The sequence below is a fragment of the Lontra canadensis genome, unplaced genomic scaffold (genome assembly GCF_010015895.1).
Source record: "Lontra canadensis isolate GAN:19392208 unplaced genomic scaffold, GSC_riverotter_1.0 scaffold24, whole genome shotgun sequence".
In the NCBI taxonomy this organism is placed as follows: domain Eukaryota; kingdom Metazoa; phylum Chordata; class Mammalia; order Carnivora; family Mustelidae; genus Lontra; species Lontra canadensis.
The window spans coordinates 8,192,391-8,216,714 of record NW_022631018.1 but is presented as its reverse complement, the minus strand read 5'-3'; the positions used below and the strand labels follow the sequence as shown (position 1 = coordinate 8,216,714).

The 24,324-nt window shown below is 37.8% G+C and overlaps 1 pseudogene; it reads left to right on the top strand.

Annotated features, from left to right (window-relative positions):
• The first annotated feature begins 1,366 nt into the window (after positions 1-1,366).
• LOC116870654 overlaps positions 1,367-24,324 on the top strand; it is a 35,626-nt pseudogene continuing 12,668 nt past the window's right edge.

Sequence of the window (24,324 nt, the reverse complement as noted above, 5' to 3'; positions counted from 1 at the left end):
CAATCTGAGGGCAAATCTAGCAAATATGCGAGTGAAGGGCAAAAGGATCCTGCATCCCTGACAAATTCCTTGAGCTAGAGAGTCCAAAAATGCTGAACCCCTCCAAACCTATGGATGACCAACTCTGGGAGGTAATACCTTCGGTTCTTATTTACTGAATCTGATAATATCTTTAAATTGCAAAAAATACATTTTAACTATTTTAGGGTCTACCATTTCAATGTTATTGAAGGGAGACACTTGAGTATGGTGTGGGTTATAGAATTCAGTAATCATATTCAAAAGCAGAAATCAGAAAAGCTTTCCTGTTGTATATGAAGGAACCACAAGAACCTTGGTCCTGAATATTATATTAATCTCTTGGAAATCACATCAAATAATAACAATTTCAGTAGTACCATCACCATTATTTGTCAGATACTATGCTAGGTGTTTCACATATCTTATCTCCTTTGTTTCTGTTATTAATACTGTAAGGTAGGGATCAATAATCCCTAATTGTCAAATGAGGGCCACAGTGAATTATAGGTACACAGTGAATATAATTATAGCCATAACCATTATTTTGTGCTTACTATAAGCACTTTATATATGTAGCATTAACTCATTAATCATTACATCAATTCTATAAAGAAAAACTTTTATCTTCCATTGTTCCACCAATGGGGAAACTGAGCCCAGAAAGAGTAAGCCAGTGTCCCAAAATCACAGAAGTGGTAAGTGGCGTTATATAACTACAGAGCCCCACACTTACTCTCTCCCCACACACTAGAGCCAAGACTCAGAAATACAGCCCCATTGGTCTAACTTCTAAGCCAGTGTTTTTTCCCCTCAATGTTGGGTAGGAAGGTCAGGATATATTTTGGCTGCCTGCTCAGTCTTAGAGACCCAGGATGGAATGAAAACTTAAGAACACTTTTTTTACATGAATGGCACAGGCAAACACTCTGATTTGGGCAAGGGGAAATCACAAAACCTGCTCCCTCTTTGACTCCGGAAAACTTCTGCTGTGTCCTAGAGAATGACAAGGAATAATGAGCTCAATCCACAAGCCAGCGTTAAGGCACACATGGCAACACCGTCCACGCCCTTCCGTAGCAAGTCAGCCAAAATGATGCACATGAATTCTTGTCCCACTGTTGCAGCTGATGAAAGAATTTAATGTGACTATTCAGACTGCGAACATCACTGAAAGCAGGGAAAATCAAAAACATATTTTTAAAAAATAGACGCAGAGGATGTAGGGCAAAAATGAGATAGCACGGTCTTATTCACTTTGTCCTGCTGAACTCCTTATTGATTGCTGAATCAAAGACAAGGTGTAATTGTGTTTCCATCTTTTTCTGATTATTATCATTCAACTAACATGTACCAGCCTACCATTGCTAGGCTCTGGGGATGTAGCCCCCGGTATTGTCCCATCAGACATAAGAACAGTCCAAGTCCTTACTTTGATCTACAAGGGTCTCAGCACCACCTACTACCACCTTTGCCTCTTCCCACTCTGCTTCAGCCACACTGCTCTCCAGGTGGAGAAGGCTGGTGGAACAGGTGGGACAAGCTTGTGCCTCAGAGTATTTGCCTTGCACTCCTCCTTTCTCCAGCCGGACCACACTTCTCCCAGGTCTCCAGAAGACCACACTTCCTCATTTACACAACTGGCTCACTCCCTCCCTTGATTCAGGTGTGTGCTCAGATGTCACCCCATCTGTCACTATCCTCTCACTGTATTTCAATTCACATTACTTATTTATTACATATTTATCTGTTCATTTGTTTTTTATTGTCTCTACCTGCTCCTGCTCAATTTTTGTAGGACTTTATTCTGTTCATGGCTCTATCCTTAGCATCTACCATAGTGACTGACACATGACCTTCAATAAATATTTGTTGAAAAAAGTAAAGGTGACACCGATGGATACGACAGGAGCTCTAGGAAATGTTAGAGTCTCCTCCAAAGACTCACAGATCAGCACTATAATATAGTAAATGCCAAAGGGTTTATAATGTTAGGATTTAACTGAACAGTTGTCTATTATATAGTACAGTTAAGCCTAAACCCCAAATGGCTGTCTTTTCTATTTTCCTATCTGAACATAGGTTAATAATAACAAAAGCTTTATTGCTGCTACAATTGCTGAAATCTGCAGGTGTTCTCCTGGTTGTTGATGTGGAAATTGCTGGTTGCCCCTTATTTAATAGTGCTGGTAAGTCAGGTCTTCCCTTGTAACATAGAAACTTGTAATACAATGAATAGGGGATGGTGACACTAGCAAAAATCTAGGGCAAGCAAGAAGTATTGTTCTTGATTCCCTGTCACACCTAAAATCAACTTAAATGAATTTTGCAATAGCCTTGGCATTTGGAAATGTGGGTTGCGTGAGCAACTTCTACCCAAGCAAATCCAGTACATTCCATTTTTGTGCTGAACATGAGGCTTGCCTAAAAACTGGTGCCAAAACCAGATGTTTGACTCTGGAAAAAGCATTCCACACATTCATCAAGAACATTTCTTGGCAAATTCAAGCCAATGGTATAGGACACATATGTGTCTCATGGTTGATAGTGCAGAAAACACATTGGTTATTTACAGGAAGCATTATAAAATTGGATATATTTATAGAAATGCCTGTGAAACATGCAGTTATTTTTAACAAGGGAGAGTCTAGTGCAGATGCATAAATTGTCTTACAAATGAAACGATTGACTGCAACACAACCCATACTTTCAGATAGCCTCTGATAGCTTTGCCATCAAGTGTTTATTATATATGGCAAACGACTGGGAATGTATGAAAAGATTTAATGAGTACAGCTCTCAATTTCTGAAAAAGTGCATGCTCTCAAAGAAAACTCAAAGTCTCATGCTTGTGGAGGAATCAAGTGTGCCTGAGAAATTGGCCACACCCATTTTATGGCCATCAACATACAGCATAGGACCTACTAGACCAAGTCTTTGCTCTTGCCTTTGGTCTTTACAGGTTATAGTAATGGATGTGACTGAATTACTCAGTGCACTCCTCTGTGTCCTCTGCACTAATGAAAGACCTCAATTGATAAATGAACAAGAACAAGACAACCAGGATTTTGCTTCCTAATGATTTATGTGAAAGCCAGGGTTACCTAGGTGGCCTAGTCAATTGAGCATCTGACTCTTGGTTTCAGGTCAGGTCATGATCTCAGGGTTGTGGGACTGAGCCCTGAGTTGGGCTCCATGCTCAGCAGGGAGTCTGGTCAGGATTCTCTCTCCTGCTCTTTCTCTCTCTCCCTCTTATCCTCTCCCTAGTTGCACTCATTCTCTCCCCCCCCCCAAATAAGTAAGTCTTTAAAAATGAAAACTAAAAAAATAAAATTATGTGAACACCAATATAGATATATTTAGAGGTAACTCCCAATAAAAAGTTTTATATTATTAAGTCCTCAACTGACATCCCTCTCTTACCTTCACTGATATGCTATAAATAAATACAAAATGGTATGAATCCAAAGGAGAAAAAAGTCACTATAAATAGAAAAGTTATGGCTCTTTGGAGAATGTAGGTTTTGAATTGAGCCACAAAGTCTGGGTAGGATGTAAAGAATACAAGAAAGGAAATCCCATGATGGAGGGAGATGGTAGGAACAAATGATATATTCTCATGACAGTGTGGCATGATCTTACCCTGAAGTAGCTAGTAAGAACAGAATTACATAGGAATTAATTCTGGCTAAAGAGAAAAATAGATGATTTCCCCTGCTTGTTGTTCACACTGTCTCCATAACCTAGAACAATGCCTGGCACACAGTAGACATTCAGTAAATATTTACTGTGAAAAAAACACAAGTAGACCTATGTTGAACTGACTATGATATTACCATTGAAGAGGGATCCCAAAGTACTAAAACATAAAGCTGAGGTCAAGGGAAGGGAGTGAGCCTTCAAAGCCCTGTTGACATGGGATTCTCACTTATCAGCCTCTGATACATAAAAATCTAAGTAGTTGTCATTCCCACCCTTACAATTAGAAGACAGTTAACAATCTGATTATCAATGGACCCATCAGATAACTGGGGTCACAGAGCAAACTGCCACCCTGAAATCTGGAGAGACAAGAGGATATAGAATATCGTCCCCAAGATCTGCTTACCTGGAGCTAAAGTTGTAGGAGCCGTAAACTGGTAGGAACATCTTAATAGTAATTTTGCCAAATAATTAGAGACTGAGAATGAGAAGCTAGTGTGAGAATGAGAGACTCTTGGAGGCCACAGTCCTAGGGGACCCCCCCCACATTTTCCTGGGTTTTGTATCTAAGAATGCCACCAGGGTCTCATAGTGAAGAGCCAAAAAAATTCCCTATGTTTCTAGCAGGAGGAGGGGAAAAGTAATCTCATGTTTGAAAAAGCTCCACAGCATTCTCCATAACCAAGGACTATGATGCAGGGGGAAAAAACTCTACCAGAGCTTTATCCCTCTTGAGGGAAGTGCAGTAAGTCAATTTCAGCCCCCACTAGCATTCCTTTCTCTTCTAAGGTAGAGGGAGAGACAAGAAAAGCTTCTGAAGGTCATAGCACAGGGACACAGGCCCACTGAAAGGCTAAGACTGAATCCCAAGATTAAAAACCAGAGTACCTCTGCACCCTCTAATATTTTAAACCATATCTTTGGGGCTCCAGTGTAATAACAATGGACTTATGGCTAAAAGAGCAGCAAGACATCACCTCCTGCCAAGGAGGAGTTATTAGAGAAGCCCAAAGACAACAAGAAAAATAAAAAACTAGGGTACCAGAGTAATTTGAAGACTTGGACACCTATATATAGCTACAACAAAATTAAACAGCCCTGTTCCTAGCTAGATCAACATCAAAGCTCACATTAAAGAACTACTGACCTCGGGATGCCTGGGTGGCTCAGGGGGTTAAAACCCCTGCCTTCAGCTCAGGTCATGCGAGCCCCACATCGGGCTCTCTGCTTAGCAGGAAGCCTGCTTTCTCCTCTCTCTCTCTCTCTCTCTGCCTGACTCTGCCTACTTGTGATCTCTGTCAAATAAATAAATAAAATCTTTAAAAAAAAAAAAAAGAACTATTGACCTCAATTTCTGTTCTCTGATAAATCATGTCCCACTTCCAGTAAAAAATTGCAAAAGAGATAAATGGCAAATAAAAACACAATTTAAAGACACAAAGGAAGTATCAGATAGAGACTCAGATATGACAAAAATTGTGGTGTTATCAGACAAGAAGGGAATTTAAGATGACCATAATTAATATGTCAAAGGTTTTAATGAAAGAAGTAAACACCATGCAAGACCAGATGGGAAATGTAAGTAGAGAGATGGTAACTCAAAGAAAGAACCAAAAGTAAATGCTAGAAATTGAAAACACTGTAACTAAAATGAAAAATACCTTTAATGGGCTCATCTCTAGAATATTTATGTCCAAGAAATGGAAGAAAAGAATCAGTGAGCTTGAAGGTGTGTTAGGAGAAACTTCCCAAACTAAAACGCAAAGAAGAAAAAGAATGGGAAAAAACTGCATATTCTAGGAGGGAGCTAATTAAGAGATGGATAAACACACACACACACATACATGTGTATATATATATATATATATATGTGTGTGTGTGTGTGTGTGTGTGTGTGTGTATACACTAGTATATATAGTATATATAGGCATATGTTAATTTATACGTTTTAAATATTTTTACATATAGTTGATATATAACACTCTGTAACAAGCAACTTCCTATGATTTTTACGTATATTGACTCATTTAATCCTCAAAACAACTCTATGAAATAGATGGTATCATTGTCCCCATTTTACTGATGAGGCTATACAGAGCAGTTTCCTTTCCCAAGATATATGGCTAGTAAATGGTAGCCTGAGAAATGTCAAGAGAAAGAAAGTAGAGGAGGAATGAAGAGTCACAGACTCAAATCTAAGAGAAGTCAAGACGTGACCAAGGAATTCAACGAACATGTTGCTAAATTGAAATTAAATGGATAGGGCGCCTGGGTGGCTCAGTGGGTTAAGCCGCTGCCTTCGGCTCAGGTTATGATCTCAGGGTCCTGGGATCGAGTCCCGTATCGGGTTCTCTGCTCGGCAGGGAGCCTGCTTCCCTCTCTCTCTCTCTCTCTCTCTCTCTCTCTCTCTCTGCCTGCCTCTCTGTCTACTTGTGATCTCTGTCAAATAAATAAGTAAAAATAAAAAATCTTTAAAAAAAAAAAGAAATCAAATGGATAATAGAAGCTGTAGCAGGATATAAAGGCCAAGGTTGTAAACTATCTCCACTATGGCCCAACTAATGGGTTAGAGGATTTATAACGGGAAGTATAAGATCAAACTGAAAATGCTAAGTGGGCAAGAAAATGGAAATGCTTGACTATGAGGATGAGCCATAGGCAGTAGGAACTATAGAGGTATGTGAATTCAATAAGATTTAATAGGAAGGAAGTAGATAGAAGGATGGCTGGGCATTATTAGGCTTTCATGGGATTACAGACATAATTATGAACAAAATTGGTGCTAAGGACTTGAGAGTGACTTGAAAGCAGTTGCTTTTCAGCATAGAGATGAATGATCCTCCCAGAAACCTGAGCACCCGGAGCACATAATACAGAAGACACAAGGAGTCAGCGCAGCGGCTTAGATGATCCAGGGGTCCTCAAGCGCAAATCTAAGAACTATCTTTCTGTTCAGCCTGCCATCCTTATCAACTATAATTATTTACTGAAAACCCATTATATTCCTGATGAAATTCTAGGCGCCTTGAGAATTCTCATAGCATGAAGGTGATAGTCAAATCTTTGCCTTCAATGAGAATACATGCTAATGAAAACATTTCCTTCTGATCTGGGACCAATTGCTAAAGTTGTATGTTTGAACACATGGATGTCTTTTTTATAAGCAAAGCACAAAACCAGAGACTGAACAACACTTTTGGAAGCAAAAAATCTGTGATCATTATCTGACTTTCCAGAAACATCTGGAATTTGAGTTTCTATTTTTCATTACTCTGGAAAGCAATAAGCTTCCTCCTGACATTCACCTCCAGGTGACCTTATTGTAAGAGTCCTTAAAAGGAGCCCCGTATTTGTCTATGGAAGTCACATCTAAGACATTGGCTTCATTGTCTTGTGATTCATGTCTGCCTTGGAAGTGAGCTGTGAGTGACTCTTAACGTGTAAGAGTGCTTCTGTGCTGGCATTTAACTTATTTTCATAGGACCAACCTCTTCAAAATTTCCAGATAATTTATAAATGTTAATTCGAAAGTTATCTGGTCCCTTTGCTGCAATCAACTAATTCAGAGTAAATAAGGAAAAAGATCTTGCGATCAGGTCAATTTTTCACTTTTTGTTTTTTATTAAATTCTTTAAAAATAGAAATCTGATTTTAGCAATTTAGCCACCACCCTCCAGATATATGAAAATGTCACTGACCAAGTTGACACCTCAGAACATAGTGGGATTAAACAATTATTACAGTAACTTACCCAAGATCTTGATTGCCAGGGAAGCTTCCCAATTATTCAATTATTACTAATGCAACATGAGATTAAATGCAAAGAGATGAAAGAGTGTAAGAAAAACTAATGGCTGTGGCATGTGGTCTCCATGACAACAGATTATAGGGTCACCTATCTTCCACTTAAGTCCCCACTGGGTATGTTTAGCAGGGATAAGGAGAAATTAAAAACTATTAACACACAATCAAGAATATATGAGTAGAACCAGAAAGCTTCTGTGATGACTTTAAAAGAGTTCATCATCCCTGGCAGTCAAAGGGCAGATATGACTGAGAACAAAGTCAGGTCTGATTGTAATGTATAAAGTTACAGCATCACCTTGTCAAGTCTCTGATACCACTGTAAGACCACTGGTGAGGAAGGACCCCTTTTATGGGCAACTTGTTCAGCTACTCCCAACCATAACATCTAGGTGAGCCTGGAAACAAGATTAAGCATTAGGAAACATATTTGTGAGACGCGTCCATATCTTTGAAGCACACTGTGGTAGCTATCCTCTGAAGACTAGAAATGGCAGAGAAAGATGCTACCATGCATTAGGTTCACTGATATCAATGAGAATGACGACCTCTCAGATTAGTGAAGGTGCTTGGCAAGGTAAAGAAGGTGAACTACTGTAATGAACTATAAGAAAAAAGTTGTAACCAAAGTGTCTTAATCCACAGAGGTTTGGTAGACTTGGAGCTGCTAGTACCCAAGGGGCTATTACCAGAAAACAGTCATATTCCCAAAATATTTACAACTGAGAACATCTGGCCATTTGGGGCTCTTTATGAAGGTGAACGATCAGTTAATGGCTAGAGTTTGATCTCACTAACTGAGAGAAATCAGGGTGGCAGTCTGTAACAAAGGCAAGAACGGCTATGTTTAGGACTCAAAGAATTTAACTGGCTTCCTCTTATTACTCCCTTACCTGTTCAATGAAAAAAACTCAGAAATTCAATAAAAACAAGACAACCAAGCACTAACAATGAATGAACCACCCACTAGGTGAGGGGCTGGTAGAAGACAAGAGGAACATAGAATGGATGGTGGAAGTTGGCAACAACAATTATCATCTTAGACTTCACGACCAGGTACAGAGGCATAGACTTCACACCTGTTGCCTTACTTGACTGTTTTCTTTCTCTTTTTTTTTTCCCCCCTCATGCTTCCTTTTATGAAAGATGCTAGCAGGAACTAAGATTTGGCTTCCAGCTGGGATTAAGACTTTGTTGATGGCAGTTTTGGTAGCTGGAGAACCTTTTGCTTTTACTGTGCGGGAGATTTAATGGAGATTAAAATGAAATGCTCATTATTAAAGGACAGCATAAGGGGCATTGCTCCTGAAGGTCTATCATTCCCTTCCCACATGAGGCTGAGAAAAGCATCTAAGTGACAGGTATGAACCCAATGAATCCTAACAACTTTTTTTGCAGCATATCCTTGTGAGGATAGAAGTGATCTGGGTCATTTTGGTATACCTGAAAATTGAAACTTGTGAACATAGAAGTTTGGATTTGAAGAATCCTTCCACAGAAAGGGTGACTATAAGATAGTCGCACGATTTCCTGTTTATTAGTCATCATCCAGACAGTTGCTGGATCGAGTAAGTAATTTATTTCCTCACACATATGACTTTTATCCAGTCAGTGTATGCAGATCTGGATGAAAGTTCTCATGAGCCCACATACATTCAGTTCTGTGTTTTAGATGGCAGTGCCTTCTATGATTTTGATATTCTAGACTCTGTGTTTTGGGTTAATGAAGAACACCTGTCATTTCTGGATGATCTGTGCACTGGGTAAAATGTGCTACGTACAGTATCTCACGCCTACAGCAGCTCTCTTGGGTGCGACTTCATTAGATGAGTTTTAAAACACTTTTATAGCTTTTTATTCTACTGGGAAAAAAAAACAAAATAACTACTTGTGGCTCATGGAAATTATTCCTCAGAAATATTATTTCCCTTTTGTGGATTCCTTGTTATTGGGTGCCAGGCTGGTAGCATGACAGTCCTTTGTAAATATTACAGTAAGTTATAATTCAACATATCTTTCCTTCTCAGTAAAGGCCATCTCTATAATCTGGAGCAAGGTCTCCTAGGGAGTCTTCTTTTAAAATATTTTATTCATTTATTTGGTCAGGGGAGAGCATGAGCAGAAGGGCAGAGGGAAAGGGAGAAGCAGACTCCCTGCAGAGCAGAGAGCCCCCCCACCACAGGGCTTGAACCCAGGACCCCAAGATCATGAACTAAGCCAAAAGCAGACACTTAACCAACAGAGCCACCCAGGTGCCCCTCCTATGGAGTCTTTTTAATACTTTTATGGAAAATAAGACATATAAGAATGAGACAATAATGGAAAGAGCCTCATGGTAAATAGCCTTTCATTAAACTTTAAAAGAACAAGGCACTTTAGCAAAACCTTGAAACTACCCCAGTTCCTCTGTATCAAACACAGTCAGTAAAGAAGTGTTTACTGAACTCTCCTACAGAAGAGCGTACAATAATACTTAAGCACTTGAAATGTTCCTAGAGATAATTCTGGTTTCCAATTTACAGAATGGCTACTAATCTGATGGTTTACAATAGGAGATAAAACATTCTCTGGATCTTGTTTTCTCTTCCTGTACTTAGAATGGATCAGTTATCATTGCCTTAGTGTAATAGCTAGTTTTTGCTACATAACAAATGACCCCCAAGGTTAGAGGCTGAACCATCTATTTACCATCATGCACAGTTCTACAGATCAACAATTTATTCTGGGGGTCAGCTCTTCAATTCTGCCCATCTAAGTCATTCATGTGTTTGTAGTCGTTGTTAGCTTCTAGTTGGAGCCTATCCCATTGATCAAAATAAGTCATATGATTCATTATGGGAAGGCACTACCAAAGGGCAAGTTTATAAGAAGTAGTGAAAAAACTGGGGCCATTACTGCAATCAATTCACTAACTTATTTTTTTAAATTATTATTTCCATCTCCTATAATGGCATCTCCTGGACAATGAATGTCCCTGCATGCACTGTTCTCAGTGCATTACATTTACATAAAAAGTAAATGATTTGACCAAAATGTCTTCTGCTATATGACATAATGACCTATCACCCTTGAACTTGTGCTGCAAAGAAGTAAATTGGAGCCAACAACTTCACACAAGATCCCAGAGGTGTAAGTGAATCTAATAAAACCACCAACAACACTAAGAATACCAAAAATAAAGCATTTAGTCAAGTAAATATTTTGACATCTACATTTGCCACAAAACAAAAACAAAACACACTAAGTTAGTGGTGCCTCTAACCTTCCTTTTTCTCCTTCCTCCTCAGCTAAGCTTCTTATCACTCAACTGAAGTTAGTTACCTGTAATTTTGATCAAATCAAACCCAGAGGAATGTGGCACCAAGTGAAAATGGAAAATCAACTTCCACCCACATTCTCTAACTTGGAAGCAGCCAAGAAAAAAAATGGGCTTTTCAATGTATTGTTTCAGAGTTTGGAGCTGCTTTCAATGGTAGTAATAAAACACCCACTCCCATCACCCCATCCAATCCAAAATCCCAAAAGAGACAGCAGAAAAAGCTCTTCTACTGGTTACCTCACATAACCCCACATTGCTATCCATACACATAAAACAGGTCATTTTAGAAGGTGGCTTCAATGTCTTGAGTTCAACTAAGTGGTTCATTTTGTATAATTACATGTCTTCTGAGAGCTCACTGGTCCCTTCCTACACTGCAAATGAATTACTCCTTCACAGGAAATGTTCACTAAGTAAGAACTTGGAGGATTGTAAGTCCAAGAGAGATAAGATTTGATCAAAGTTTTTAAAGGAACTCCCTGGGTGTTCTGTTGAGAATTATAGGAGATGCAAGAGTGGGAACTAGGAGAATTGTGAGAAGACTGTCTTAAGAGTCAAGTCAAGAAATGGTGGTGGCTTACCCTATGACATAGCAATGCAGGTAAAGAATGGAAATATTTAGTAAATATGCCATGTACTTTAAAAAGTGTGTATTCTGTAGTTACAGAATTTCATAAATACCTATAAATACCCATTAGATCTATACTCCATAAATCTATACTCTATAAATACCAATTAGATCAAAGTGTTTAATACTATTGTTAAAATCTGTGTCCTTACAAGATTTTTGTGTAGTTGTTTCATCCATTACAGACCAATGACATTAAACTCTTCAATTGTAATTATAAAATTGTCTGCTTCTCCATTTAATCTTGTCAATTTCTACTTCATGTATTTTTAAAGTTTTCTTATTTGGCACATACATGTTGATGACTGTATGTCTTCCTGATGAACTGACATTTTTATCATTATGAATTGTTCCTATTTCTCTCTTGGTAATACTCTTTGTCTTAAAACTCATCTTTTTTCAGATATTAATATGGCTTCTCTAGCCTTCATACACTTAATACTTGTATGGCATATAGTTTTTCCAACCATTTATTTTCACTATATAGGGTTTTTCAGGTTTGATTTTTTTAAGGTTTTATTTATTTATTTTGAGAGAGAGCGAGAGAGCACTAGAGAGAGCAAGCACAAGTGGGGCACAGATTGAGAGGGAGAAGCATGCTCCCCACTGAGCAGGGAGCCCAACATGGAGCTAGATCCCAGGACCCTGGGTCATGACCTGAGTGAGCCAAAGACAGACACTTAACACACTGAGCCACCCAGGCACCCTGGGGTTTTTCAGTTTTAACGATTCTGATTACCTCTGACTTTTGAACATTTACTCCATTAATATTTAATGTAATAAACTGGTATGTTTAGAATTAGGTCTGCCATTTTATTATTTGTTTGGAATTACATCTGTTTGTCCCTCTGTTTTTTCCTTTCTCTGTTTCCCCATTTCCTATCTTCTTTTGATATATTTGAATATATAATTCCATTTTAAATTTATCCATTGGCTTTTTAGTAGCACATGTTTTTCTCACTGAGAGGAACTGGATTATATAATAGCCTGAGCAATATGAAACAAAACTAAATATTTTTTGGTCCACTATATAAGTAGAATCACATAATGATGATCTTTTTGTGATGTAATTTTTATTCTCTGCTCAATAATGGTGAGATTCATCCATCTTAATGCTTACACTTATATAAAGGGCCAAGAGAGTAAAAACCAGTGTATTGTTTAGGAATATACATGCATCCCTAATCGCTAATTAAAACAAGGGTATGTCATAGGATTGAGATACACAAAGGAATTCTAATGTTCTATTGCCGAAGCCGGGTAGTAAGAATATAGTATTTGTTCTACTATTATTCTTTAATCAACACATTTATATCATCTATGAACCTTTCTTTGTAAAATATGTTTCTCAATAAAAACCACACCACACATTCAAAAAAAAAAAGCCTAAATATTTACTTCTTATACTCTACAACATGGAACAAGAATTGAAGTATAGCAGCCTGGGTTGCTAAGCTTAAGAAAGGAGAATAAAAGGGTACTACACACATGAAGCTTGTCTATTTTTTCGTCATTGTAAGAACTTTTTATTTTTTTGTTTTTGTTTGAATAGCGTTTGTGCACCTTTACTCACAATTTCATTCTCTATAAAGTCCAGGCATAAATCGTCACTGCAAGTTAAGCCATGAGCAGCAAAGAAGGACTATACTATCAGGGAAAATACAGTGTAGGTAAGCACAGATGTCTCTGCTAATTAACAAGAACAGCAGGATAAACAATAAAAAAGGTGAATGAAGTTTATGTTATTATTCCCAGGAAGAACATTTTCATTCAGTTCAAGGAAATAATTTCTTTAAAGCTGTTTAACTATTTTAGAAGCAAAACATACACATACCGGAAGCACTAGAGACTTTTTCAAATTAATTCAGTGCCAAAAGGCCAACATGTCTATGTTGGAGGAGTATTAGAAGTTAAGATGAATTTATTTAGGTTCAATTAATTTTCTGGTTATTTCCTTGCCATACCAATGAGCTCATTTCTCGGTCAATGATTTAGTCACAAGTAGGACTAGAAGTTAACTCTTTGGGACGCCTTAGGATAGCTGTTCCAAAATATTTATTGTTATTAGAAAGAATGCTCTTTGGGTTTTGTTTTTTGGTTTTTTTACCTTTTTCTGTAGTCTTACTTTTCACATTTTCATGCAACAGGAGTACACTACTGATTCACACCACAACACGCATAAACATTAAAATCTTGATGCTCACCAAAGGAATTCAATCATAAAAGATCCCATACCATATGATTCCATTTACATAAAATCCTAGAAAACACAAAACTATAATGATGGAAAGCAAATTAGTGGTCACTGAGGGGGTGTTAAGAAGCTCAAGAAGACTGACGAAAAAAAGTCATAAGGAAAGTTTTTGAGATGATAAATACGCTTTGTATCATAATTGTGGTAGTTATACAACGGTGTATGTTTGTTAAAAATCATCAACTTACAGGCTTGCAATTGGTAAATGTTATTGTATGTAAATTAAACTTCCAAGAAACTGACCAAAAATGTTGGAAGCAAACAAAAATTCCAACTTCAAATTGTTTCTAAAACAAATATTCTCTAAAGTAAAATTTACATTAAAAATAAAGGCAAAGTAATTTAAAAATCTGTTTGAACTATCAGTGGCCAAGACGAAAATACTACATACTCTGTATATTTATTTGAGATTACTATACTGTGAAAATCTCAAAATCAGGCTAAGCACTTTGCATACTATATTTTTTAAAAAGGAGAACTCTGACCCTTGAGAAATTAAAATTTGTCTGAATGTTAAACTGGCCTTTTTCAACATTTTGACTACACTGTTTATTACACTTTGTGTACATATTAACCCAACTGTGCATGGATTTAAAGTGAATTTGAATGAATCAACACTTTATTATCGATAAATCTATAGCTTCACTATAGATACAAAGTGCATGCCATTTAATTTCAGCTCCTTAGTCTTGAGACAAAAGGCAGAACACTCAAGCTGCTAAATTTGCAGCACTCCTTTAATAATCCCCTTCAATTTGCTTTCATTCTCATTGCTTTTGATTGTTTAGTTGTTCTTAAGAGTTGTCTCTGTTACCAGACACTAATCTAGACAGACTCATGATTCTCAAGTTTTCCAAGATGATTCCAACCTTTACAGATTGGTCCTGTTTTTGTTTTGGTTTGGTTTTTTCATATCCACAGCAAAGATGATATTTTACTACGTGTGGTGGTGCCTGATTATATAATGTCTCCATATTGAAAATAATTAGAAAAATAGTGAAGCAGAGGGTGGAAAGGTAGAAAGGAGGCAACATTTATAGAAGAGCAATAGTCAATGTTCTTGCAAGGAAGACTGGGAGTAGACAAAAAAGCTGAGGCAAAAGCTGGGAGTGGAAGGTTTGAGAACTTCCTTCCTGTCAGAAAAACTCCAGAGGAAAAGTGGGGCAAAGCTGAAAAATTCAGCCTGGAGTGCTCTGTTCACTGGGATATAGAGTCAATATCAGGGTTAATGACTGCCTACTGGGAAAATACAGATATGAAGATTTCCCACTTACCTATGCTCAATTTTATACTTTAATAATAACTGAATGGCTAACCAGAACTCCACTTCCATCAAGCATAGGAACATTCCTGTATCTTCAGAGTTACGAGACTGAGCAAGTAAGTCAACATTGCACTTTATGAATTTTTTCTGTGTCCTATTCTCTTCTCTTGATTCAGAACTTTCCAGAATCAAAATTCCTCTCAGACTCTTTGTGTTACCACAATGCCTAAACCATGTTAGATCCCTAACAATTCTCAAAAATTGCTTTGTTATTAATATTCTTTTCATATAACAAAGATTCCTGTATGAATGCAACTGCTCATTAACACAAATGCTACCAGCCAGGTTAGTAAAAATTGATTACGAGAAATGTTTAGAAGTTGATGTTTTTCCTTTGACTCAGTAATTTCACATCCAGAAAAATATCCTGAGTAAATATTAAAAGGCAGGCCAAAACTTTTAGCTCTATAAAAGAAGAAGAAAAAGGAAATGAAGAAAGGCAGGAAGTGGCAAACAGGAAGAAAGGAGGAAGGGGGGGGATAAGGGACCCTAAAGCAGACAGATTCACAGTTTTATGATTTAGAGGCCTTAGATCTTTTTCCCACTTCCACGCTACCATGTTTGGTTTCAACTATCTACTCAGTATATGCAATTGTATGCTCCTTCTCTCTTAACTCTCACCTCACGATAAATACTTTTTAATTATTCAGTAAATGACATAGGAAATGAATGTTTCTCTTCAGAAAAAAGTACTTTAAAATTCACCATGCTCGCTGCTAGAGAACAGGTCTTTGGGAAATAACTAGGTCTGTATACAACTCTGTCCTTCATTTATAATTATCACGTTAAAAGATATCAACAGCTATTTGATGGCTGACAACAACAGAAAACAGTGTGTCTGAGTCAACGTCTCCCAGAGAGAGTTTCGGTTGTCTAATCACAGACCACCCTTACATCTTGGCCAATATCCAGTTGACCCCCATTGGTCAAAGAGGAACTAGGATAAGGACTATGAATGGATTTTTGCAAGTCGAACTATTTATATGCAACTTGAATAATTGCATGCCCTTATAATCAGGATCTGAAGCACCATGTTTATAAATTGTTATTGTTAACATGAGAATTTCAAAGAAAAACTTCCAAATACATCCGTCTCCAAGATAGCCAAAAGGGTAGCAGCTGCTCTGGGTACGGAACACATTCAGATTTAGGGTCAGTTATTATGCGTTTGAAGCTATATATTATCTCTTCTCAGAGGCTAAAACAAAATTAGTCCTGTTAGATAATAAGCACAAGAGCAGACATGGAAATCACCAGTGAAAGCTGATGTTTCTTTTGTCTTTGAGGTATTATTGTTTTTGATGTTTTGTTCCAGAAGGAGATCAACTTAGAGCTGAAAAGATCTTCTTTCTATTCTTCTCTAGAAAGCGTTTTCAGAATTTGTACTCAGGCAGGATTCATTATGTAGAATTCTCAAACAAACAAAACCAAAAAACTTCTAGAAGGCATATTTATAAGTCATTTATTCATCCGAATTGCTCTTAAAGTAAATGAATTAAAAGAAAATTCCAATTTTACCTTCTTTTGAACTTGTGAGCATGTTAGTAATCTTATTGTCATCACCACTTTGCAGCCATCAGATATTTTCTCTCTAGCTTGGTGGGATTAAGCAAATCAAAACCCAACTTCCAGACCAATGGAGTCTCTGACCCAGACTATTAAATGAGATCCAAGCGATCTGAAATATGCAAGAGCCCATTGACAAAACAGAAAATAGAATCGATGACCACATTCAGGAAGAGCTATTAAGGAAAAAAGATTTCTTTCCCCAAATCATATTGAAACATACAGCTCTCCAATTAATTTGCTAATTTAGCCATAATACAGGCTTCTATTCAAAGTATATGGACATTTCTATTTGCAAGTTCTGTCTCTTCAATGAAAATTTGGTCAAGCACCTGTAGAAAGTTGTAGTAAAAGAGTCTTGTAACCAGAAAACTACTCAGTAATCAACTCTCTCACTTAATAAGTGGAGAGACTGATAAATACAGAGATTATTTGTGGCATCCAAGGTCACATAGCTAGTGAGTGACAAGTAAGGGCTAGGATCTTGGTCAATCAGCCCCTAATTCATACCCTTTCTCCTCGCTGTTCATTCCTTCAACAAATATTTCCTGAGTGCTACTATGTTCCTATTACGGAGATGTATACAGGAGATAATGAAAAATATAATATAAAATAATAATGAAAAATATAATATAAAAATCTAATGAAAAATATAAGTACAGTTTTCGTTCTCATGGATTTTATATTCCATCAGAATCTCATGGTATAAGATTAAGAATAAGCAAAGAGAACAAATTAATAAAAAAATTTTAAAATAACTTCAGAAAGTCATAATTGTAACAAAGAAAATAAAACAAAGTAATGCAATAGCAAGTAAGTTATGTTATTTCATTAGCCAAGGGCAAGGAAAGTCTCTCTGAAGGGGTGATATTTAAGCTGACTGCTAAGGAGCTAACCATGCAAATTTCAGGGATACAGATGCCCCAGGAGGAGGAAAGGGGATACATAGAAGCCCTAGGGAGTGAGTGAAGTGGGCAGGTCAAAGTAGCTACAATGTAATGAATGACTAAAAGGGAACATGCCACAAGATTGTAGTGACTTGGGATGCCTGAGTGGCTCAGTCGGTTAAGCCGCTGCCTTCGGCTCAGGTCATGATCCCAACATCCTGGGATCGAGTCCCGCATCGGGCTTCTTGCTCCGCGGGGAGTCTGCTTCTCTCTCTGCCTCTGCCTGACACTGTGCCTACTTGTGTGCTTCTCTCTCACTCTGATAGATAGATAGATAGATAGATAGATAAATTAATTAATTAATTAATTCCAAAAAAAAGAAAGAAAGAAAGAAAGAAAAGACTGTAGTGACTTGAGGCCTGCCACCCACCACATTCATGTCTTCCTAGAGTCTCAGAATGGTATCTTATTTACAAGTAGGGACTCTGTGATAGAATGAAGGTAAAGATCAAGAAGAGAGCATACTGAATGGTGTGCTAGAATGGTCCTTGAATCCGTGAGCGTGAAATTAGAAAAGACATACGCACAGAGAAGGCCTTGTAAGGATAAAGACGGCAGAAGTTGGAGTCACGCTGCCACAAAACAAGGAATGCCTAGAGCCACAAGAAGCTGGAAAAGGAAAGAAAGAATTCTTCCAACTTTCAGATGGAACATGGCCTTGAAGACACCCTGAGTTGGACATCCAGTCTCCAGAATTGTGAGAGACTATATTCTTACGGTTTTAAATCACCATACTTGGGGCGCCTGGGTGGCTCAGTGGGTTAAAGCCTCTGCCTTCAGCTCAGGTCATGATCTCAGGGTCCTGGGATAGAGCTGCACATCGGGCTCTCTGCTCAGCGGGGAGCCTGTTTCCCCTCCTTCTCTCTCTGCCTGCCTCTCTGCCTGCTTGTGATCTGTCAAATAAACAAAAATCTTTTTTTAAATTTTAAAAAATAATATATCACCATACTTGTGGTCATTTGGGTTGGCACCCCGGGAAAACTAATGCAAACATTAAGCCAGAACCTGCTTGCAGGATCACTGCCAGAGCAAAAAGTGGGAATTTTATTCTCATGAAAATTTCCAATGCTGGATACTGATTTATGGCTTACAAAAAAACACTGTGGATACTATATTGAAGAACAGATTTCAGAAGAGCAGGCAAGACTGGAAGCAAGGAAACCAAGTAGATGCTACAGTCAGAATGCCCCAGGTCAGAGATGATGGACATTTGGTACAGGGCGCTAGTAGAGTGCACAGAGGCAAGTGGAAAGATTTGGAATAGCCTTTGTGAGTTGAATATATAGAACATGTTGGTTGATGGATTGGACACTTGGAATTCATTTCTATAAAATATTTGCTACCAACTTTCAAAATAGGAACTATTTCACATTTTCCTGTTAAGTACAGCAAGTGCTCCATCCCCTCCCAGAGGTCTTTGTCCCATTCAGGAGGTCATGACCTCATTATTACAATGAGTATATTATCAAGATTGCCATTAATGAGAAAAAATGGAAAATAAATTAACTCTGAGTGTGTTTGATATGAGAAATAGCTTATATATCTGTAACTCAACTATTCTTTTAGCAACATGGAACAGAGGTATTTTTTATTTGAATTCAATTAACATATAGTGTATTATTAGTTTCAGAGGTAGAGGTCGATGATTCTTCAAGCTTATATAATGCCCAGTGTTAATTACATCACATGCCTTCCTTAATGTCCATCACCCAATTCTCCCATCCCCACACTCCCCTCCCCTCCAGCAGCCCAATTTGTTTCCTATGATTAAGAGTCTCCTATGGTTTGTCTACCTCTCTGATTTCATCTTGTTTTATTTTTCCCTCCCTTTCCCTATGCCCGTTTTGTTTTTAAATTCCACATACAAATGAGATCACATAATAATTATCTTTCTCTGATTAACTTATTTTGCTTAGCATAATATCCTCTCGTTTGTTGCAAATGGCAAGATTTCAAATTTTTTGATGGCTGAGTAGTATTCTTGAGTGTGTGTGTGTGTGTGTGAGTGTGTGTGCGCGCGCCACATCTTCCTTATCCATTCATCCATCGATGGATATCTGGGCTCTTTCCATAGTTTGGCTATGATAGACATTGCTGCTATAGACATTGGGGTGCAAGTTCCCCTTCAGATCACCACATTTGTATCTTTGAGGTGAATACCCAGTAGTGCAATTGCTGGGTCATAGGGTAGCTCTATTTTCAACTTTTTGAGGAACCTCCATATGAACAGAGGTATTCTTATTTCCAGATGAGTAAACTGCAATTTCAGATACAGTGAACAACATGCCCAAAGACACAGGAGCTTACAAATAAGTCTCAAAACAAATGATTTGATCTGCTCATCTAGCTACGGAAATGACAAAATAATAACGTACAAGTTGAGGGAGAGGCTTTAAGATCCAAATATTTGCTCTGTATTAGAAATCGGGAGACCTGAGATATGATATGGACTATTTTTTTTAAACACTGTCATCTCTGGTAAACTAGACTTTTGGGGCATTTGTACGGACTTGGCTAGAGTTTCTATGTTTTGATAAGAATTAGTGGGGGGTTTTTTGTGCCTTTATCTACACAATTATTTCCTCTGAATAAATATGAAAAACTCAATAGAAATGTTTTGATAAGTGGTTTACCTGGCATAGAAATGGACCATTCTTGAGATGTTCGGGAGAAATACTAGAGTGGAGATATGTTTTTTAAGTTGTCATGCAACAATTAAGAGTACAAAGGCTTTGGGTACCTATTCAATTATCTGACAAGCACTCATGCATTCTTTCAATCACCCTGATTGAGCACTTACTCTGTACCAGCTACTATTCCAGTTATGGGGAATTTTTTGAAATCTTTTAAGTTATTCTGATGATTTCATATTAAGCATTAAAGTTTGAAATCTCATTCACCCATTTTTTGTCCTATATATACTGAAGTCACAGGACAATGTTTTGATTCCTTGCTTTGCTTAGATAGACAAGACCGGCACACAGAACAGAAAGGAGTTAGGGGGAAAAAAACCATTGGTATTACTTTTGGAAACACCATACATTCTTTGGTCTTTGGAGTCTGCATCTTTGAAACTAAAATAGGCCCACTTAGAAAGAGTATGGACAAAGAATAAAAAAAAAAAAAAAAAAAAACAGATTCAATCACTCCCACATCCCTCTGGGGGTCTATTCTTTAAAGACTTGATTTCTTCAAACAGGGACTCCAAGACACAATGACACAGCTGGAGTATTCTGCCCCAATTACCAAAATGATTATAATGTTTTCAAATGATTGTTAATGATACAGGATAAAGGTTAGCAGCTCTTCCATATAAGATTTCCAGCTGAAAAGCTAGAGCTTTCCAAAGAAAATGTTTAATTTTTTTTTCATTTAGCTTTATCTCAAGAGACAAAAATCTTTGGGAAAAAAAATTAAATTTGCTGTTAGCAGTGACAGATAAGACTATTATTCTCTCAGTAAGCTCTAGTGCAAAAGTTGATAAAAATAAAATTGTAGATTAAAAAAAAATTCAAGGGAAATCCTAAATAGACCTCTGCTATAAGCCATGATGGGAAAAATAAAGGTATTTGACATTTCACACTTCAAAACAAGGTTTTAAAATGCTGGTGTTGGAGTAATTTGGATCAGTGTTCCTTAAGGTAGTCATCAAATACAGATATTATTTTCCAAATGAGTGGTTCCCAGACTTCCAAATTTTATAGACAGCTAATTTTTTTTTCCAATTGGAACACCAATAAAATGCTTCCAGACTTTTATTTTTTTCACTAAGGGCATTAAAAAAAAATGATTTTTCTAGCACTGCCTTTTTATAAAGGAAATTATATTCAAACCCTCCAGAGTAGAAAAACAAAATCACACAGGAACTTGGCAAAATACTCTTAAGTTAAAAACTTTGCCATGGGCTCCCAGAAGAACTCCATATCCAGAAATTATAAATAACTGACCCAAGATCCAGTTCAGTAACTTACCCAAACTAGTTAGTTAATACAGGATAGAGACTGGTACATGTAGATATTCAGTGAGTGTTAGTTGTTGAATAGAACCCAGGACTCTGCCTTCTAACTCGGTACCTAATTTCCATACATATTATGCAGAGATATCCAGAGTGTGCTTTTGTTTCTAGTCCTGCCTGCAAACGTGCAGCTTCTCAGGCCATTTGCTGCAATGTAACCCGTCCTCTCCATATTCCAAGCGTCTCAAGGGCAGATCTTCCAGGGCTGGGGTTTCCCAGCTAGTTCTGTAAGGAGACAAGGGGTAGCAAGCCATGTGCTTCAGCGGAAGCATGCTTTCTGCTAGTGGTTTTCATTCCCGACAGAATTTCAGAATCACCTGGGAAGCTTTCAATAAATACAAATGTGTGCTTCTTATTCCCAGAGATTCTGATGTAATTGCTCTGGGCAGGAGATGAGATAGGACTGTGGTTTTGTTTTTTTTGTTATAAAGATTTTATTTATTTGTCAGAGAGAGAGGGAGAGCGAGCACAGGCAGACAGAATGGCAGGCGGAGGCAGAGGGAGAAGCAGGCTCCCCGCCGAGCAAGGAGCCCGATGTGGGACTCGATCCCAGGACGCTGGGATCATGACCCCAGCTGAAGGCAGCTGCTTAACCAACTGAGCCACCCAGGCATCCCCAGATAGGACTGTGTTTTAAAATCTCAGTATATTCTAAGGCATTGCCAGGGTTGAAATGCACTGGTTCAAGGAGCTTTGCGCCTTCCCTGTTTTCTGCCTCAGTTTCTCCCTTTCCTGCATAAAGCCTACAGAAATTACAACAGCAAAATACGCACACCCATGTTCGATATGGTTCTTGGTTTGGAGAACTTTTGAAAATTATGATACAAGTAGACTGGCCTCCTTAAAGATTGATATTCTAATATGAAGAGATTTTGAAAAGAGTTTTAAACAAGTGATTTAGTGCTAAATCAGGAATAGGGCCTCTATATTATGAAGCCGGGGTGGTATGTGCTAGAGAGATAGGAACAGAAATTCTGTTTGATGCTCTGACTAGTGGGGTGAAGGGTAATCGCAGTAGAAAAAAATAAAAGCAGTGCGATTTTTACATACTCACTGACAGATGTTAAGGAAATCATTAACACCTTCCATCTGCGTGGCTTAGGGCCAGACACTTGCTAAAGATCTCCAGACAACACCAGAGTTAAAAGAAAGTTACCAATCTCTTCTTTGGATATGGAGAAAAATAAGGCTTAGATTAGTTCACAGTTGGTAAATTATGCCAACTGTGCTTAGGAATCAGGTTGATATTAGGGGCACCCGGGTGGTTCAGTTGGTTAAACATCTGACTCCTGGTTTCCGCTTAAGTCTCAGTGTCCTTGGATTGAGCTCAGCCTCAGGCTCTGTGCACAGTAGGGAGTCTGCTTCTGTCCTTCTCCCTATGCCCCTCCCCCTGCTCACACATATACACACACTCTTTCTAAAATAAATAAATAAATAATATTTTTTTTTAAGGAATCTGGTTTTGATCATATTATATGACCAAAGCAAGTGTTAAGACATTTTAAAAAATGAATTCCTTGGGGTGATATCACTGGAACTGATAGAGTAAAATAGTTCAAAAAGCTTGCCCTCCATAAAAGCCATGAGGTCACTGGCAAACATTGTCAAAATCAACATTTTCAAAACTCTAGAAATTAACCAAAGGCTTGAACGTTTCTGGGAAGCATTTATTTTTTTTTAAAAGGCTAACTATTGGTAAATCGGTGAGCTTTATCAGATTTTAGCTTTCCCTAGGACCATGAAAACTTCCACAGCTCAGAGGTATACTTGAAAACCAACACCACAAAATCACAGTGAAAATCAGCAGCCTCACAGCCACTGGAAGAGGAATAATAGGGTTGGATCCCCTTGAAAGCCTCATTTCCAGATAACTGTCATTATTAATTGATCTATCTGGTCATTCCCTGGAAAAGCCCTCTTACCCTCTTGTCTTACAAGACTTGTCTTTATTGGACCAGACTTGGAGCTTTCCTACTGCAGCCTAGTCTCTGGGGCATTTGCTGACAATAATCAGTGGCAACTGTTTAATATCACTGCTGCCTGAGGTAGTAGATAACAGAGAAATTTTTAAAAGGCTAACCAAAAAGCCTAAAAGAAAAAGTACAATGAGCTGTCTAAATAGGGTTTTAAAAACTTGGACATATTCCTGGGAATCTAGAAGCCTTAATTCTCACTTCTGCCTAAACTTGAGGCTCTGTACCAGCAGGGTATGATGGTTAGTACAGAGTTCGCAACTGTCTGAATTTCCAAACATGTACCCAGACTCTTACTAAACCTGGGAGACTTATTGATTCCAAGTGTTTAAGAATAGCTGTCTAGTCATTAGCTGACCAGTAAGCTAACTAAGCAGGGACTTCATTGGCCACACATGACAAAACACAGATTTTACAGAATTAGTTCAGAAAATTCACTTAAAAAAATTATACTAAAAATAAAAAAACTTGGTAAGGAAGGAGAAACTGATTCCCAGAGTTACCACGTTATATTATTTAAAATGTTCAGTTACCAACAACAACAAGCAAAAAAGGAACAGGTAAAGAAACAAGGAGTATTATCCATACAAGGTGGGGTAGTAGTAAATGGAAACTGTCTTTAAGGAAGCCAAGACTTTGGATTTAACAGACAAAGACTTTAAATCAGCTGTTTTAAACATTTCAAAGAAAAAAAAAACCCATGTCTAAAGAATTAGATGGAAGTGAAGGAACTAAGTCTCACTGAATATGAAATATCAATAAAAAACAGAAATT